Source organism: Uranotaenia lowii, chromosome 2, assembly GCF_029784155.1.
Source record: "Uranotaenia lowii strain MFRU-FL chromosome 2, ASM2978415v1, whole genome shotgun sequence".
Lineage (NCBI taxonomy): Eukaryota > Metazoa > Arthropoda > Insecta > Diptera > Culicidae > Uranotaenia > Uranotaenia lowii.
Window position 1 is genome coordinate 436,410,111 of NC_073692.1, and position 19,744 is coordinate 436,429,854.

Sequence of the window (19,744 nt, forward strand, 5' to 3'; positions counted from 1 at the left end):
ATTTCATTCGAATCGTTTGGATCATTTCGGAGGAGTAATACTACAAACACCGTTACAAGAGAATTTTATATAATAGACAAGCATTTTCCTTAAGGTGGCCATTATGCCCTTATCTCCTCTACCGTCTTTCAAATCTATATTTGAATATTCACAAATAATTTTTTTTTCCTGTAATTTTTTCAATCATTAATTATTTGAAAAGATCAAATCTTATGGTTCTGTCTTGGTACATTTCGTACCTGATAAAAAAAATTGCTCGGAAATTGCGGGTTCAACTCCTGTCAGTGAGCCGTTGTATTTTTTTCGAGAGATTAATGACATTTAAGGCTTAAGTTTTTTTCTTTTCTTTGATCCTCATGTTTCTCTAAAACTATCCATCATCTTGAATATTTGAACAAATGAACCAAATTCTGTCCTATTTGTAAACATCCGACCATCGAGAGATTAAGACAGCTTTCAGAGCTTATATCCTTTTTTTAATTGTTTACAATAATCAAATTTTGTGACGTGAATTCACTCACTGGCTCTGTTGTAAATCAGCTGGATCTCTACCGATTTTTATATAATTTAGTGTTTCAGAATCTTCTCGTCATTTTTTAAAGAATATCTATATTCTTTAATAGGAAATTCAAAATTTTCTCGTAGAATTAAAAAGTTAACATTTTTTGTGAAGTGAATTCGCTCATTTGAGACTTTTTTGATCGCTTTATAAAACAATTCCATTGAAGAATTTTATAAACAAATTCTCATCTTATACACAATGAAGAAGTATTTGTAATTGATTATTTTGTAAAAGTTGTCCAAATTTCACTTATTCCATCAAAAAAATCATTGATATTCAAAACCATATACAACATTTTTTTTTTCTTTTTTCCATTGGTTTTTTTGTGGTTTGAAACTTGAAACATAAAAACTATTGACGATTTTGATATTTATTGATTCAAGAACGGATAAAAATCACTTGTGAGCGATACAAGCGCGTGGAATGTGTCAATAAGCATTAGTGTACAGATGGAAATTATAAAGAAATTTCTAATACAGTACTCGCTCGATAATTGGACGCTTTTAGGTCCTAAAGGTGCATCCGACAACTGAGGTTATCTTGACAGAAACTGTTACAACTTTTGATATATTATTGAAGGATGAGTAAAAAGTTGTGAGCAAAACTGAATCGAAAGAGTTTTAGGAACTTCAAATATTCGGGAGGAATAAGCCATAACGACGCCTAAAATCCCTCCAGAAAAAATAATAAAAATATTTAATAACGTATTTATGAAAACAACAGAATTGCCTGATAAATTACATAGCCGAGAACAAAAATCCATCGATTTATGAACAGGAAAGCGTCCGATTAGTTAAATATTTTAGAAAAAAAACTTGAATTATTGATTTTTTCTTTCAATAAAAGGTTTTATTATTGAGAAAAACTGGAATTTTAGTCTGTTCCCAAAACGTCTGATTACCGAGCGTGTCCGATTAACGAGCAAGTACTGTATGCTTATTTCGACAATTCTATTTGTCATTATGCATTGATTGCTTCTAAGCAATATTGCTATATTGAGGACGTAGTGTATACGGTTTGATTGAAGAAACAATTCTGTAGGGTATTTGCTAGTCATTTCTCTCAGAATCTTTATGTACCAGCATTATGCTTATCTCAAATACAATTGTATGTAACAGAGAAGGCTCTAAGGCCCCCAACTAAGAAAAAAAAAGAAATCTTCAGAGTTATTCATATACCTTGAATACAATGAATTGATCTTATTGTGGGCGCACAGAGCTGAGAACAATAAAACTATGACTAAAATAATCGAAAAATTGTGTCGATTTTCTTTATTTTACGACTCCGCATTAACTCCTGGATCTTTCATTCGATTTACGAATAAAAAACTGAATGAAAAACTTCTTAAATGTATTTTTTTAGTAAATTTTAACTTCTTATTTTTCTAGCATACCTTAAAAAAAATTTAAAGTGAATTTTAGCTCACAAGCTTAAACAATTCGAAAGACACCCGAAAAAGGTTAAAACGTATATCTTAGTTTATCATCCATTGTGTGTGGCTTACGATTTTAAACGATGCCAAACAATCGCCAAAAATAACTTTGGCTCGTCCAATAAAACAATTGAACGAACAGCAAAGTGAGAAAGAATAATAAGACGAAAACGCCATTGAAAATAACACCTTTGAAGCCAAAACAGTAATCTTCATACCGAGAGACATCAGCATAAATTCAATCCATCAGCTTCCATCAACTGCTGCAGCAGCAAGAGCCGTGTTTTAAAGTAATGAATAAAAATAACACTCAAACGCACAAAACAATAACAACATCAACTAAGCCAGCCGAGATCCAGCTAGGCGTCGCCTACTTGGGAAGAAAAAAAAAGCGCGTTAAATGCGCCGCGAAGAAGCGCATGAGTTTCGAAAACTTTGGAAAACAAAAAAATAACAGAACGGGTGCTACTCCAAAGCACAAATCTCTGAATGTTTTTTCGCACCATCAAAATTTGAATAAAGGAGCTGTAAAAATGTGACTAAACGATATTCGCCTAGATATGGCACCTTTTGAGTTGGCATGGCGGTTAACTGAAGGAGTTCGCAGTTGGATGCGAAAATGTACAGAAAAGGTTAGTGAAAAAATAGGAAAAAATTTGGTTTATTTATAATCGAAAATATTTTCCATTTTATTATGATGGATTTGAAGATAACTTATTATTGATTTTTTTTCCTTAAGTTCTTATTCCCCATTAAATTACAAAGCTGAAAAAGCAAACTCAATTGAAATTCCTCAACCATCGTTTTCGTCAACGCCTTTCATTGATTATTTCGGAATTGTGGGAAAGGGGGAGCGAAAAATAAACGCAAACGATTTTATCAGAACGAACCATTATAAAGTTTATCCTTTAACGATGATTGCTGAATAACAACATGGTGTATTGTACTTCCTAAAAGGTATTCAACTCACATCCATCGAGGTGTAATTATCATTCTAACGGGGCAGTTTCTTTTCGAGAGACTGCGCGTCCACAAAAAATCCAACAAAAATTTTATACAACACATAATTTAAAACTGATGTTTGTTTGTTAGAAAGTATTGTAGCTATAGATAGTACGTTTGAAGCCCTCTTGGATCGATATTTCAAGTCTAATACTAAACAAATGTGAGACTTGAATATCGTAACGTAAAACATGGAAGATTCCCAAAGCATAATTGCAGTCTTTCGACTTTCAGCATGTGAGTGGCATTTTATATGCTAGCTTCTTTGTTTTGGAAAAACGGATGTGCTTCTGCGATGAATGATTGATTTTCGCATCTGTCTGTCCCACGTTTCTTTATAATATAAACTAAAAGCGCAGGGCTAATCCATTTCATAAATTCGAAAACACCGCCATGTATAGGTGCGTGTTGAGCATTCACGGTCGCCAAATGTACGACACGCCAAATTATATGAAAGTCACTGTTTACTTTTTTGTATGGCTCTTCTTTTGCCTCCAAATCCAATATCTTCAACTTTGTAATTTTTTTTTTTCACACACCCTAGCACGTTGTTAGTCGAATGGAGCTGCCAAATCTGAATAAAACAACAATAAAACATTATAAACACCTTAATCCGCTTGACGCGCCACCTTCATCCAGCTCCAGTCTTCTTCTTTCACAATCCGAAACCACGGAGAATGGGATCCGCTCCAATGTGAACGATATATCTCGTTCGTTTAAGGAAATAGTGTGTCTGTTTTGAGGGTCCTACCAGAAGAAGAGAATCGGAGAGGGTGGCAAAACCGCACACTTCAGATTATTGGAACCCACTGGGTGAGAAACCATCAACGGAAAAACCATTTGCCACATACTAAACGCGCGGCGCAGCCCAATTGACTCGGCTCTCCCATTCACAAATGTCTTGGATGCCCCCACGTTTATGTGCGGTATGTTTTTATTATCTCATGGCTCATGGAATTCCTGCGCAAATCGCGACAGCTGGTGATCGCTTTTCGAGTATGACCCTTGACAAATATCGCCTTGGCTCAGACGGATTCAATCATTGAGAAGTTCTTTGCCTATTTTCTTGCGCTGAATTAACGATGGCAATTCGTAACAGAAAAGGGGTTGAATTGTTACCCTTTATAAACCAATCAAGCATGAAATAGTATAAGGAACGAAACTATTTAGTAATATCTAAGAAATTGATTAAACGTTCATATCGTAAACAAAGTAAGAAAAATTATGTGAAATTTTCAGGAACTTATGTCATTTTTGTATTCTTTTAAATTTTGTGTAATTCAATGAAATTTCATAGAATGTATGCATATTTAGAAGTAACTTTATGAATTTATAAAATTCTAATCATCAATAGAAATTGTGAAATTTAAACCAATATTGACTTTGTCGAAATATTCTGCGATATTGTGTAATTTTTTTTCCAGCGTTTAAAATGTATTGCTTTTATTGGTGTTTTGTGTCTGTCATTTTTGTCATTTTTGTCATTTTTGTCATTTTTGTCATTTTTGTCATTTTTGTCATTTTTGTCATTTTTGTCATTTTTGTCATTTTTGTCATTTTTGTCATTTTTGTCATTTTTGTCATTTTTGTCATTTTTGTCATTTTTGTTATTTTTGTCATTTTTGTAATTTTTGTCATTTTTGTCATTTTTGTCATTTTTGTCATTTTTGTCATTTTTGTCATTTTTGTCATTTTTGTCATTTTTGTCATTTTTGTCATTTTTGTCATTTTTGTCATTTTTGTCATTTTTGTCATTTTTGTCATTTTTGTCATTTTTGTCATTTTTGTCATTTTTGTCATTTTTGTCATTTTTGTCATTTTTGTCATTTTTGTCATTTTTGTCATTTTTGTCATTTTTGTCATTTTTGTCATTTTTGTCATTCTTGTCATTTTTGTCATTTTTGTCATTTTTGTCATTTTTGTCATTTTTGTCATTTTTGTCATTTTTGTCATTTTTGTCATTTTTGTCATTTTTGTCATTTTTGTCATTTTTGTCATTTTTGTCATTTTTGACATTTTTGTCATTTTTGTCATTTTTGTCATTTTTGTCATTTTTGTCATTTTTGTCATTTTTGTCATTTTTGTCATTTTTGTCATTTTTGTCATTTTTGTCATTTTTGTCATTTTTGTCATTTTTGTCATTTTTGTCATTTTTGACATTTTTTTCATTTTTGTCATTTTTGTCATTTTTGTCATTTTTGTCATTTTTGTCATTTTTGTCATTTTTGTCATTTTTGTCATTTTTGTCATTTTTGTCATTTTTGTCATTTTTGTCATTTTTGTCATTTTTGTCATTTTTGTCATTTTTGTCATTTTTGTCATTTTTGTCATTTTTGTCATTTTTGTCATTTTTGTCATTTTTGTCATTTTTGTCATTTTTGTCATTTTTGTCATTTTTGTCATTTTTGTCATTTTTGTCATTTTTGTCATTTTTGTCATTTTTGTCATTTTTGTCATTTTTGTCATTTTTGTCATTTTTGTCATTTTTGTCATTTTTGTCATTTTTGTCATTTTTGTCATTTTTGTCATTTTTGTCATTTTTGTCATTTTTGTCATTTTTGTCATTTTTGTCATTTTTGTCATTTTTGTCATTTTTGTCATTTTTGTCATTTTTGTCATTTTTGTCATTTTTGTCATTTTTGTCATTTTTGTCATTTTTGTCATTTTTGTCATTTTTGTCATTTTTGTCATTTTTGTCATTTTTGTCATTTTTGTCATTTTTGTCATTTTTGTCATTTTTGTCATTTTTGTCATTTTTGTCATTTTTGTCATTTTTGTCATTTTTGTCATTTTTGTCATTTTTGTCATTTTTGTCATTTTTGTCATTTTTGTCATTTTTGTCATTTTTGTCATTTTTGTCATTTTTGTCATTTTTGTCATTTTTGTCATTTTTGTCATTTTTGTCATTTTTGTCATTTTTGTCATTTTTGTCATTTTTGTCATTTTTGTCATTTTTGTCATTTTTGTCATTTTTGTCATTTTTGTCATTTTTGTCATTTTTGTCATTTTTGTCATTTTTGTCATTTTTGTCATTTTTGTCATTTTTGTCATTTTTGTCATTTTTGTCATTTTTGTCATTTTTGTCATTTTTGTCATTTTTGTCATTTTTGTCATTTTTGTCATTTTTGTCATTTTTGTCATTTTTGTCATTTTTGTCATTTTTGTCATTTTTGTCATTTTTGTCATTTTTGTCATTTTTGTCATTTTTGTCATTTTTGTCATTTTTGTCATTTTTGTCATTTTTGTCATTTTTGTCATTTTTGTCATTTTTGTCATTTTTGTCATTTTTGTCATTTTTGTCATTTTTGTCATTTTTGTCATTTTTGTCATTTTTGTCATTTTTGTCATTTTTGTCATTTTTGTCATTTTTGTCATTTTTGTCATTTTTGTCATTTTTGTCATTTTTGTCATTTTTGTCATTTTTGTCATTTTTGTCATTTTTGTCATTTTTGTCATTTTTGTCATTTTTGTCATTTTTGTCATTTTTGTCATTTTTGTCATTCTTGTCATTTTTGTCATTTTTGTCATTTTTGTCATTTTTGTCATTTTTGTCATTTTTGTCATTACATATTGTCATTATTGTCATTTTTGTCATTTTTGTCATTTTTGCCATTTTTTTCATATCTTTTTTGTGGTTGTCCAAACTTTAAGTGCATGTTTGAATTTGTCAACTTTTATTATGCATGCAGTAAAAACCAAAATATGAGCGCTAATAATCATAGCAGCTGTGCCTACTAGCGACACGTCGCATACGTCGCGACGTTGAAAATAATAACGACGCACCGCAAGTGTCCTAGGAGACCTGGAGCATGTAAATGATGCCCTAAGGAAAATGTACAGTAAATAACATAAACAATGTTCGAGTACTACATCGAAATCGGCTACTGGACTGAAGAAAGAAAAACAAACCTGTGAATGACACAAATCTCGCTAATAAAAAAGCGTCGCTAGTCCTACTGTCGCTATTCGGTTTGGTGCTATACACATAATATTTTCATTTTTATCGTTCGATTGTTGTTTGTAATTTGTAATCGCATCAAAAATCTTACGGCCGGCGTTGCGGTTCGATTATATTCCTTGATTTTGCTCTACTGTTTTTTTCAACGACCACTGCAAAATCTATTCATCAACATGAAAAAGTTATAGAGTTTCACAACTCGTCTTAAGTTGTGGAGGGTAGATCCTGTTCGCTGTTTTTATGTCACGATTTTTGCCGGAATTATTTAGTTTAGAGGGAATAGAGGGATATTGACAATAACTTACAGCAAAAATCCGATACTCCAGACTGCAAACGATAGGCAGCACTTTGGTTGTCTATGCTTAAACCTTTTTTTCGACCTTTCTCAATCTTTGAGACGTCGCAGCTATTGTAGCTTACTAAGCTAAGCCTTCAAACTTCGCGGCTGGAACGTCTAGTATTTCCTTTCCATTTTTGTACAAACATACAGGCGTCGCGCCGTGATCATATTCCTTTTAGCACCAACACCGCCGATTGTTTGGCAGACTAACACTGTTGTTTGAGACAGACTCAAAGCACGTGCCCTCCCTTCAGGAATCTGTGTTTAGAACGGGGGCGTTAAAAACGGAATAATCCAAAATCTCCACCGGTACAACTGAGAGCCACTTGGAATTCTTCGTCTAAAATCCACTCCAACGCCTTTCCAAAAAAAAAAAAAAACAATGTAGAAAAAAAATCACACTCAAAAATGCTTCAAAATTCTTCACACAATCCACGGGAAAAAACACACAAGTAGCAGCACTTGGTCATAAAGACTCCCCCTATTTTCCAAACTATTCCATTTTTTCAATCCACTCTCTCAAGTCAAGTAGCGAAACGGGACGCGCCAAACAGGTGTTTCCTAACGCAGTCCGGCCGGCCACCGGTATCCCAAAACGCCGACCATTGACCAACTCCGAAACACAAACAGCACAGAACAAAGTCGTTAGCTTTTTCCCCCTTCTTACGCTTCCCGAAACAAAGTTGATACTCGAGAAACCACACGCTCAATTGAATCGCGCCAAGCCTCACGGAAACCGATCGTTGGATGCCTCAAGCAGCCACGCGAAACCTCAACGTGCTACGCGATCAAACTCCAAAACCAAACTAACACCTGAGCAAACGCGGCGCATGGAGTTTGATCGCTGCTCACCATGAAGAACAAAACCAAACTCCGCAGGTAAAGGACTCGGCGCGGCGTCGTCGTCGTGGTTAGTGGCGTCGACGGCTGTTAAGAGTGGTACGGGCGGCTAAAAAGCGTTAAACCTGTTGATCGTACGCGCCGCGGAGTTTTAAGCTTGCTCTAAGCTTACCAACTCTCTTTTTTCCATCGAGAGCGACGCCAGAGTAGGGGAGTTATTTTCCTGCTTATGTCTGATGTTGGGCCATGTGGTCGATCGCTCAGCTGTTGGTTTGTTTATGTTGGTTTTTTTTATGTCAATGCATCTGGTAAGAATGAATTGGTTGCACTTTTTTTTATTAATCTCATTTTGCTTTCCACTCTCAATGAGCAGCAATTCAGATTATTTCTGGCATGTGTTTTAATGAATACACAACGATGCAATTAATTCAATTATTGGGTGATAGTGTCATTGGATTGGACGAGGGTCCAACAAAAATGAACCAATACCGGTGCTTAATATGATTATGATCTTATGATTTCAAAGTAAATTCGTTTTGTAGTTTAAAAGTTTTAGATCTATGATGAATCAGGTATCAGGTATCAGAAAAGGGGTAGGCTTGATAGCGGCACGTTATCCAAACAAACGGGAAAATTGTGCCTAGCCTTTTTTTTACAGATTTCATCATATACCTGAGAAACCTGAAAACCATAAAAGGATTAGAAAATAAATAAATATTTAGGGCATAAAGCCGATCAACGGAGGAATTTTGAAGCATTGAAGCTTATAACCATATTGGGTGAAAAATGACAGATTGTTATTTTAGTTTAAATTCTTAGAATGAGATACACTTATATCAGGATAGGCGAGAGTACATAAAAGCTTTCTAGCAATCGAAAAACAGGCATATATGAGCTACAAGAATCATACATTATTGATTCACAACTACAAAATTCAGGAGATTTGAGTTTATAATGATCAGAAAATGTTCTAACCAGGATGCTACAATGAGGGCAAATAAACGATTTTATAATGGCAAAGTTGGCATTTAGCCTGTCCACATAGGGATATTTAAGCAATGAAGCTTTTTTTAAATCAAAATATTGGAAATAAAGACTTTTTTAACTTCCTTTGTTAAATTCTGACATACATTAAAAGAATGAAGTCGGGCAAAAGAGGGACATGTACACACTAAGTGGAAGGTAAATATAGGTACAATAGTACCTCTGAATCATAGCTTAACCATACAGGAGATTCAGAACACAAAGTCTTGATTTTATATTATTTTATTTAACTGACCAGTTAGCGCTCTGGTTAGACGACTACAATGAGCTTCTGTGACGCCAAATTTGATACAAGCGATATTAACACTGCACGAAGCTGTAGCAGTGGATTCCAGAACCAGGATTGACGTATGATACGAAATATCAGAGTACGATATTAAAGGAGCTTTGATTCTTCTTAACACTATAACCATTCTAAAGCTAAGGGAACATGTGTCAATACAAGAGAAGTGACATATATTAAGTGAAACAGATATGACTGTCGACATGCGATACAAGTTTTGATCAAAAACTTGATTTAATAGGGAATATTGAAGCCTTTTGGCAACCCTAAAAAAATATATATATATATATTTTTTTTTTGAATTTTTATTTTCCACGGAAACGATATTTGTACGGCTTCAATGATTGAATAATCATGATGCAATTTTTACAATTAAATATCTTTATATGAACGGACATTTACCTCCACAAAATTCTGTTGCCAATCCAAAGATAGAAGGGACTGAAAACTATAAGGAAAATACACTTATTTTGCGCTTGACGTAACAGATATAACTGATGTAATTTAGATCATATTCTTCTATGATTTCAGAAGCAATGGGACCGTAAGCGATGCGTTTGCGATTCACATTTGAACACTTGTGAAGAGATTTTATTGAACGGAGTTACTAGGAGAGCAAAGAGATTTGTTGAATGAAAAATCATATTCCAAATTGGTAAAACGAGAAAATATGGAAGAATACAGCTTGTGCAAATGCATGTACTACATATGCACTATTGGCATACCCTTCTCGAGAGAAAATACGTACAAAGATCAAAAAATACTAGCAAGAATTTAAAACTGATTCAGATTCAAAACATTTCCTTCCAATGTTTTGAACTTGAAAAACTTCTGAACTCTGCATGCAATAATTGACCTTGACCTATTTTCTCCCCCGCCCAGATACAGCCTCATTGATTTCCAATAGACAGAAATATGAGATAAACGTATCTGGGAAGTACTGGATTAGTCGCCTCGTACGACATGGACCAGTATCCCAGTGGCAGTATTCTTTAGGCCGCTGCCACACAGCCAGTTTTAGATCTATGATGAAACATTCCAATGAAAAAATTCATTGCTCAGTAAAACTAATAACACAACACCATGGTTGCTAATTCATCGATTCTAATCGAAAGAATGATAGGTACCTACATATCTCTATAAATCATCCATAACGGTGCCGGCCACGTCCTCATGGACTGGAAAGAGAGAGAAAAGGTCTTCGCAAAACAATTTCGATTGGGGATCTGGCAACGGCATATTATTTATCAGAAAATAGCTTTAGCTAGTGTAGTGAGCTTTATTGTAAGTCCTCGGCTCCCAAGTCTTTGATGTTTTCTGTTAAAATTCGTAAAATTTGATTTGATGAAAAATTGTTTTTGAAGTACATTCAATTATTTTCGGTCTTTCAAAATTACGCTTGAATAACGTGTCGAGTAATTTTTTCCTAGCAACAGGAATGACAGAAGGTAAGATGCTAAGGAAATGGATAACGGATTTTTCATATCATTTTATTTCATTTTCATTCAGTTTACCAGAATCTCTCGGCGCGTTTTTAATGCATAAATTTTGTGGAAAATATCATAAATTTAAAACAATGTCCAATCTTATATACTATATCATCAACAGTTTTGTAGACTGAGTTTCAAAATCTGGTCTTGTAGACAATTCTAGATAATTCTACATAAAGTATTATTGCAGTTTTGATGATGCATTCTACGCTTCATCGCTTTGGTTTTCTAAGTATTGTACGCTAGTTCTCGAGAAACTGTGTACACTACACCGTAGTAAAATAAAAACAGTTGCTATCGTACAGTGAGGGGCAAAATAAAGTGTCCAAATTATTTTTTTATCATTTTTTTTATTTTTCTAGTTAAAATTCATCGAAACACATCGTAATCATTTTTTAAAATATTGTTTATTATGTTCTTTTTAATTTTTGTTAATTTTACGCTGGTAAAAAAAAGTTTTTCTGATAGAAAAAAAAACAATTAATATTCCAAAAAAACATGGGCAAAATAAAGTGTCCAACTCAAAAATCAGTATAATTTCGTTAATTTTCCATCGCGAGGCCCCTCGAATTTGTTTGTTTTGTGTATTTTGACGTTTCATAAACAACTGACTTGGCTCTGGAGTATTCAAACAGGTATTCAACATTCGAATAAGTTGTAAAATATGGAGAACGCATAAATTTCTGGTTCCATTCCGTTGTCCATCCGGAAACTGGTTGTTCGTGTTGTGAATAACGGTCAAACGCACCGGGAAGTGGCCAAGCACTACGAAATCAGCAAGACAGCTGGTATTCAAAATCATGAAGAAGATGAAAACGTTCGGATCGGAGATGGATCGCCCAGGAAGAGGACTGAAGCCCAAGACAGATGCCAGAACGGACAAGAAAATCATTCTTGAAGTGAAGAAAAACGCAATAATAACGATCCGGCGGAAGAGCTCCAATTCTCGGTATTGCGTTGTACTGTCCGTCGCCGCATCCATGCAAAGGAGTACCATAGAAAGATCGCAGTGAGAAGGCCTTTCATCAGCCAGGTGAACAAGGCTAAGCGGCTCAAGTTCGTCAAGGAACACGCCGATAAACGGCTCGAGTACTGGAAAACATGTTGTGGGCAGACGAATCCAAATTCGAGCTATTCAACCGGAAGAAGCGGGATCATATGTGGCGCAAGTCGGGTGAGAAGCTCCAAGATCGCCATATCCAAGGAACAGCCAAGCACGGAGGAGGTAACGTGATGGTGTGGGAGTGCTTTTCTTGGGGTGAGGTGGGCAATTTGGTAAAAATTGACGGAATCATGACAGCTGAGTCATATTCCAATATCCTGCGGGAAAACCTCGAGGTATCCCTCATCATTTTTGTAATTTTATAATTTCAAATAAAATATTTTTACTTGCTTCGGATGTTTTGGTTCCATATTTTTTAAATCAAATGTGTATTTCTGTTTTCATTTTTCAGATTCTGTATCCCGTTTGGGATTTTTAAATTCCAGTTCTGCAATCTTGGTTCAAATATTATTTGGCATTTCGTTCGAAATTTGATCACTAATTTTTGAATCTCAAATGCATATTTAGATGATAGTTTTTCGATTACGAAAAAAAAGAAAATTAAAAAACATCCTGAGTCTGAGTCTGAGAAATTCTTAAACTTAGTTCTTATGAAAAATATCAACTTAACAGAGCATCTAACTGGCGTTCCATCAGATTGATCGTTTTAAACAATTTTTTTTTAATTGGATTGATGTACAATTCAGATTTAAAATTTAAAAAATTAAAACAATCAATTCAGATTCAAACCAAAAACATATGAATTTAAATTAAAGATTCATAATTGAGGGCCCAAAAACAAATTTGTCTTCTTGGCGCATATTTTCCGCATTATATACTTCTTCTATTTATCATGCTAAAACAAATTTACTAAAATTACTAACATAATTAAACAAACACCCGCTAATTGCATCGATTGGGAACCTAAAGTTCATAACAAAAAAAAATGTATATACTTATGATCTTAGTTTTGTCATGTTCCTTCACGCGGAAAGGGAATTTTAGTTGAAAAATCAATAAGTTACACAATCGTAACCAATTTGTAAAACATTGCTTGTGCTTGGAATCGTGGGCCACATTTTGTGGGGTATCTTGGGCCACCTATAATTTTATGTTTTTATACACATTCAGAACTTAAAGTACGTTTTTCCTATCTGTAAAGTTTTCTTACGCCAAATGAAGAGTTATGAAAAAATTTTTGAGCTGAATTTTGCCGAAACGTTCACGAGCCAGATTTTAAGAATTATTCGATCATATACAACTCTCTATTTATTTTCCTAATTTCCTAATATTTCAGTCTGGGTCAACTCAAAAACTTTGCACGTTATCTAGTCAATTTGGATTAGGTGGCCCACGATTTCCCACAATTTTTTTTAGCTTAGCTTAGCTTGGTTGACTACTCATATCCACCTTAAATCATTGAACTCGAAATGCTTCATTTACAGGTTTTTTTTTTAATTAATTCTAGAGGAACTTCATATTTTTTACATTCGTTTTCAAACTATACATTTCGAATTCCATGATCGCTGGCGTGGCTAAGCAGAACATGTTCCACATCGCCAATGGTTGCTACTCCGTGATTAATCAAGGCCATCAATTTTGCACAAATCCAAAAGGATGGTGCTTGGGATTAGCAGTCATTCTCATTGTACAAAACTGATGCTCTCTTTTTTTTATATGATTGATAACGGCGCCGGCCACGTCCACGAAAAAGGAAGGATTGTTAGTAAGATACTCTTTAAGTTCAACTAGCAACCTCTCGCTACTGCACTCCAAAAAAAAAATTGAAATAGTCAGAACCAGATATAAGCTAGTATCACAAACTATGGAAACCGTCTATACGTCTGCGAATCCATATTCAAGTATCCAAGGAAGGGGTTGTGTAAGTTGGTGAAAGGTAGAGATCAGGATCCATTTTGGTAAATGATGCGATCATGGGTTTCCTACACCTCCTATGCTCCTAGACATTTCCTAAGGAAACTCCTATTTCTCTGAGGCATTTGATAAACGTCCAATTCGATGGATCGAGTAAAATATTGAAGGCAAATCAATACCATCCAAATTTCTTCCTTGATAAATTAGCTCTTTTTCCTAAACATGATCCCTATTGAACCAAAGAGTTTGCGAAAGCTTTAATGGTTGAAGACGGAAAGTAACTTAAAATGACACAAATTTTTCCAAATTGTTTTTCTATGAATAGTGCCATTCTGAAAACTCTTCGATGCTATGCTTTTCTTAGCCTCACATTTTAGAAGTCTTTCTCATCAATAGTAAATCAATAGTAAGTTAAGTTTATTAAAAACATATTTAATCTGGAATAATAAAACATGATGAAGAAAACCAATGTATCCATGTAATAAATATATTTTTGAAAGGTTATCTTATCAATTTATATGTACTTCATTTAGTAATTTTTCTGCAACGGAAATTTTCGAAAGCATCTATAATTTTCTCTCTCTACAAATCAGTGAAAACTTTTATTTTCGGCTCTTGCACTCCCACGGTTCCTAGTCAATCGTCTACATTAGTTAAGACAAGATGAGACTATCATTTTAAGAATTATATATTTTCTTAAAATGTTAATGTAACCCTTTTGAACTATTTTTTCAAGGAAAAAACATTAAAATAAAGAATTACTGATTGCATGATTAAATGATGATAGTGATTTTTCAATAGTATTTCAAGTGGCTTAACAGTACATAAGAACGATTAAAAATCGAAACTGCGAAATAATAAAACCTCAATGAAAGTTTCTCATTTTGCTCAAAATGGATCTTATAACATTAACGAATTTGATTTCCCACAATTTTTTTAATAAAAAAAACTACTTTAGAAACAGACAGAACTTGGGGAAATTAATTTATTTAAAAAAAACCAAAATGCCTAGAAAAAGAAAACCTTTCCATTTATTTTTTCTTTTTACCTTCTATAGTAAAGAAGATATGAAGCAAGGAAAATAAGTGACCCATGATACCACACACTCCCCTACATGATAAATATATGTGATATTTCACTAAAAGACATGCTCGCTTCAGTAGGATGTAATGAAAGCATCCAAAATATGTAGTTATCGAAAATTTCATCGCAAATCATAAATAATAAATACCTACATCAAGTGGCTTACAAGCTTAAACGTTGCAGTTGGCGTACAGTTATTGAAAAAGTTTTCCGGTTCAACTGCATTCGATGTTTACTTTTGGGGTCGAACTCGTAGACATCGGCTCAGGAGGTAACTGGCTTGCCAAGTGAGCTATATTACAAGCCCACTAACTTTTATGATTTGTAATGTATGTTTATATTTAGGGTTTGAAACCCACATTTGAATTCATTATAAACAAATTTCTCAATCAAAAGTATGGCGAAATTGTCTATAATTTATTGAACGATAAAAATAAAGATGATGCCAACAACCGGATCAGCAAAATAAAAGCTTGTGAATAAATTATTATATTTCCTAAACGTGATGTAGCTCTGAGAAATATTCGATCTAGTCATTATATCGACCAAAAGATTCGAAGCAATATAAACTAGATGTGGTCAGAAATCGACAACATTTACAAACGAAATTCAGAAAATTTACAAAAATTACACAATATCACAAAAACTAACCAACCGTGACAGAGACAAGATGAGGAAAAATAGAAAGCAGTATGCGGTATGCGATTTTCTAAAAGTTGTTTGATTTAAACCTCCATCCAATCTCGAAAGCCATCAAAAGATATGACCTGTTTGCACAGGTGAATCCCATACACCATATGGAGAAAGAGAAATGGATTTGGAAATTAAAAAATAACCCCTCATCAACCCTCCCACCAATCAAATCTAATATTTTTGTGATTTTGTTTTGTTTTGCTGGCTGGCTGGCGTTGTTGATGTTGTTGTTGCTGATGTGTGCCCACACTTTCAGGCGTTCCTAATTTCATGCTAACAAACATGGGAAAATGAATCTGCCAACCAACCAACAAACCAAGAAAGGTGGATAAAGTACGCATGGATCCGTTTACTTTTGACACATTCGGATGACTCCGGCTGACCATGTGAAAGATTCCACCGAACTTGGCACGATAAAACCGACAGAAATCACACTGATCGAGCCCGTCTTCAACCACAAGCCTCATGAGTCTAATGTGAGCGTTTGCGGCATCCAGTATCTATGCTTTCGAACAAAATCCTAAAATGCGAATTGTGAATTATTTATCCAATTACGGGTGCGACATAAATTTGACGCTTGATGAAGATGACGATAATGATGATGATGATCTTAATGACGAAATCGGCGTTTAGGCATATTCTCTTCGAAAGAAATCCTCCACATCTCAGTTATGCCATCGTCGATTATCATCCGCCTAGAAAGAAATGGTTGGACATTTTTCCACACCTTGATTGGAGTCACTATGGGATGAAGATAAATGATGCACACTAGTTTAGTACACCAGAAATTAGTGCTTTTGGGTTAAGCTAGCTTGGCAAAAAGGGTTCGTCGCTTATTTTTTACATTGGAGATCGAGTCTTTCCGCGATCACGTTAGAAGCCAAACGCAATAACCTGGTAAGTAAGTGAACGAAATTTTTGGGTGCCTACCTAAATAAAGCAATTTTGTGAACAAAATAGCGCATGAGAGCTTCGGATAGACTTCGAGGGAGCAAGTCTCGCAAATTTTACGGCTCAAACCTCTGAGTCTGGCGTTCTACCGACTAAAACCCCTGCCATGTTCAACATGTTTCATTTTGCTTGCGTAATAACTTTGAAAGAGAGGAACAAGTTTGGATCCATACTTTAAAGTGGTACGCAAAACAATTTGCTCTGAGACATTTAGCCCAGGGGTCGCAAAATTAAGGAGTGGTTCGTATAGTAGGATCAGTAAGGCTTCATTCAGTCAATGAATTTATCTTGCCATCGAATATGCACAGGTTGCATTTTCGATGTTCAAAAGTTTCAGTGTAAGCTAACGATCAGTAACCAACGGGTGATGAATTTAAATTAGTTCATTCTACAAACCAAAGCGTTTTGTTCGTATCGTTCGATCAGACTTAGTTTCAATCTTCCCAGCTTGACACTTACTGGCTGTTGATGATGATGAACAAGCTTGATAATTTGATTCTTGAAGGCATTTTACAAGCATTATTTTGAATGTCGATCCTCCGAGTGCGATGATGATGTTGCATTTTATTTCAGTCGTCTCCCAGACGAAGATATTCAGGTCATGGTGTTTGGATTCCCATACCCACATTTCGGAGTTGGTGACTTCTTCAACTGGTTACGGAATGTAGAACAGGGGACGATGAACGAATAAACGTGAGTGGAATTTCAAATCGGATGTGTGGTTGTTTTTCTTTTTGTTTCGATTAAAAATTGGGCATGACGAAATAACGCAGAATAAAACAATAACAAGAATAAAACAACATCTTTAATCCGAGTTGACGATCGAATTATAGATAACTTAATAAAAAAAACTTCAAAGTGCATCACCAAGTTTCATCATTAACAATCCAATGTTTCATTACCCGCAAAAGTAGGTGATGATCAACTAATTTTTCAAGCGTGTTCGCAAAATAATTAAGAAATTGTTGTTAAAAATGTTTAAAAAAACAGAATGTTAAAAATGTTAAAAATATTTCATTACCCTCAAAAGTAGGTGATGATCAACTAGTTTTTCAAGCGTGTTCGCAAAATAATTAAGAAATTGTTGTTAAAAATGTTTAAAAAAAACAGAATGTTCGCAAAATAATTAAGAAATTGTTGTTAAAAATGTTAAAAAAAGGATGTTAAAAATGTTAAGAATCTTAAAAATTTTAAAAATGTTAAAAATGTTAAAAAAGTTAAAAATGTTAAAAATGTTAGAAATGTTAAAAATGCTAAAAATGTTAAAAATGTTAAAAATGTTAAAAATGTTAAAAATGTTAAAAATGTTAAAAATGTTAAAAATGTTAAAAATGTTAAAAATGTTAAAAATGTTAAAAATGTTAAAAATGTTAAAAATGTTAAAAATGTTAAAAATGTTAAAAATGTTAAAAATGTTAAAAATGTTAAAAAAGTTAAAAATGTTAAAAATGTTAAAAATGTTAAAAAAGTTAAAAATGTTAAAAATGTTAAAAATGTTAAAAATGTTAAAAATGTTAAAAATGTTAAAAATGTTAAAAATGTTAAAAATGTTAAAAATGTTAAAAATGTTAAAAATGTTGAAAATGTTTAAAATGTTAAAAATGTTAAAAATGTTAAAAATGTTAAAAATGTTTAAAATGTTTCAAATGTTGAAAATGTTAAAAATGTTAAAAATGTTAAAAATGTTAAAAATGTTAAAAATGTTAAAAATGTTAAAAATGTTAAAAATGTTAAAAATGTTAAAAATGTTAAAATGTTAAAAATGTTAAAAATGTTAAAAATGTTAAAAATGTTAAAAATGTTAAAAATGTTAAAAATGTCAAAAATGTTAAAAATGTTAAAAATGTTAAAAATGTTAAAAAATGTTCATATTGTTAAAAAATGTTAAAAGTGTTATTACCCGGATTTTAACACTACTACCTACCTACTTAACTGTTAGAAAGACCCCATAGAAACAACACCGTAACATTTAGAAAGAACTAGAAAGACTTGCTCGGCCAACCAAGCGAGAAACTTTTTTTTATTTCTCGTCTGCAAAGCGTTCCATTTGTTTTTTTTTCGTTCTGCTTGCAACTTGAACAAAACCACCAGAAACAATCAAGTTTCGCCTTGTGGCAGCCGCACGGTCATTATCATTCTAGATAGAGAACCATTCTTCTGGAGACGAATTCTGATTAAAAGCAAGGTGACTCCATCTGTTCATTTCGTAGTATTGACATGAGCTCCATTCCTTTCTACCAAAGTAGGCTGGTCAGAGAGCCGCCCCGAACCGGTGCGTATCTCCATTGGCGACGCGGTGGGTTGCCATGGTGCTAATTGTTTTCATTTCTATCTGACGCTAACTGCCCAACAAATACCTAGTCGTTGCTGGGTATGGCAGGCTAATGATGGGCAAGGCCATTCTCCGCTCAAGGCCTGCTGCCTGCGTGATCTGGACCAGTCGGATTCTGGAGTCACATTTGCTTTTAGCCGATAGAAGCATTGCATGAACAAAAAACACAACTGGTTATCGACAGACCAAGATCGATTTGCGTTATGGCTTCTTCCAGCGATATATTTAGCCACTCAGACCTGCATCCGGCAACAATGTATTACACCTGAATGGACAGATTAGATGAGAAAGCTCTTTTTATGGCGTTTCAATGTCGCGATTGGTCTATAAAATTAACCTGTGAGTCTATAAATTTTGTACTAGGCACCACTGATGATGGGACTAAACCAGCTGAAGAGTTTCGTGGGAATTGATGAACTCTGTTCGCTTTGTTGTTGCAACATTCTCGGAGAAACTGGAATGACAATTGCTAGGAAATTTTCCCTAAGGTTTACTTTTGAAGCCGCTAAACAACAGAAGTCCAGTTCATCGATCCAGTTTGAGTTGATGAGGATTGAAATGTTGTATCCATGCTGAGTTCTTTTTTTAACTTTGAAGTAACAACATCAAAATTTAGCTACGAAAATCTATTGGATCACCCTAACGAAGCAAAAGAAATGTTATCACAGGGTCAACTATTGGTGATCTGAACCCTTTTAGTATAAAAACGGATGCTCGAGCCGAAACTGTATCTACAACAGCGTGGAAAAAAAACATGATAAACATGAGCAAAGCAACAAAGGTCAAATTTACGTGAGCCTGAACATGTGCACTGTAC

The 19,744-nt window shown here is 33.5% G+C and overlaps 1 protein-coding gene across 2 annotated transcripts in view; it reads right to left on the reverse strand.

The window, feature by feature from the left end:
• LOC129748410 (uncharacterized) overlaps positions 1 to 8,093 on the reverse strand; it is a 92,976-nt gene extending 84,883 nt beyond the window's left edge. The window contains exons 1-2 of one of the 2 annotated variants that reach the window (XM_055743024.1): positions 7,962 to 8,025; positions 7,260 to 7,653 (exon numbers count right to left, since the gene is read on the reverse strand). The gene's annotated coding sequence lies outside the window, so the exon portion shown is untranslated. Of the gene's footprint in view, positions 1 to 7,259 lie in introns of both variants that reach the window. The other variant, XM_055743023.1, reaches the window with a different exon arrangement.
• Positions 8,094 to 19,744: the final 11,651 nt, after the last annotated feature.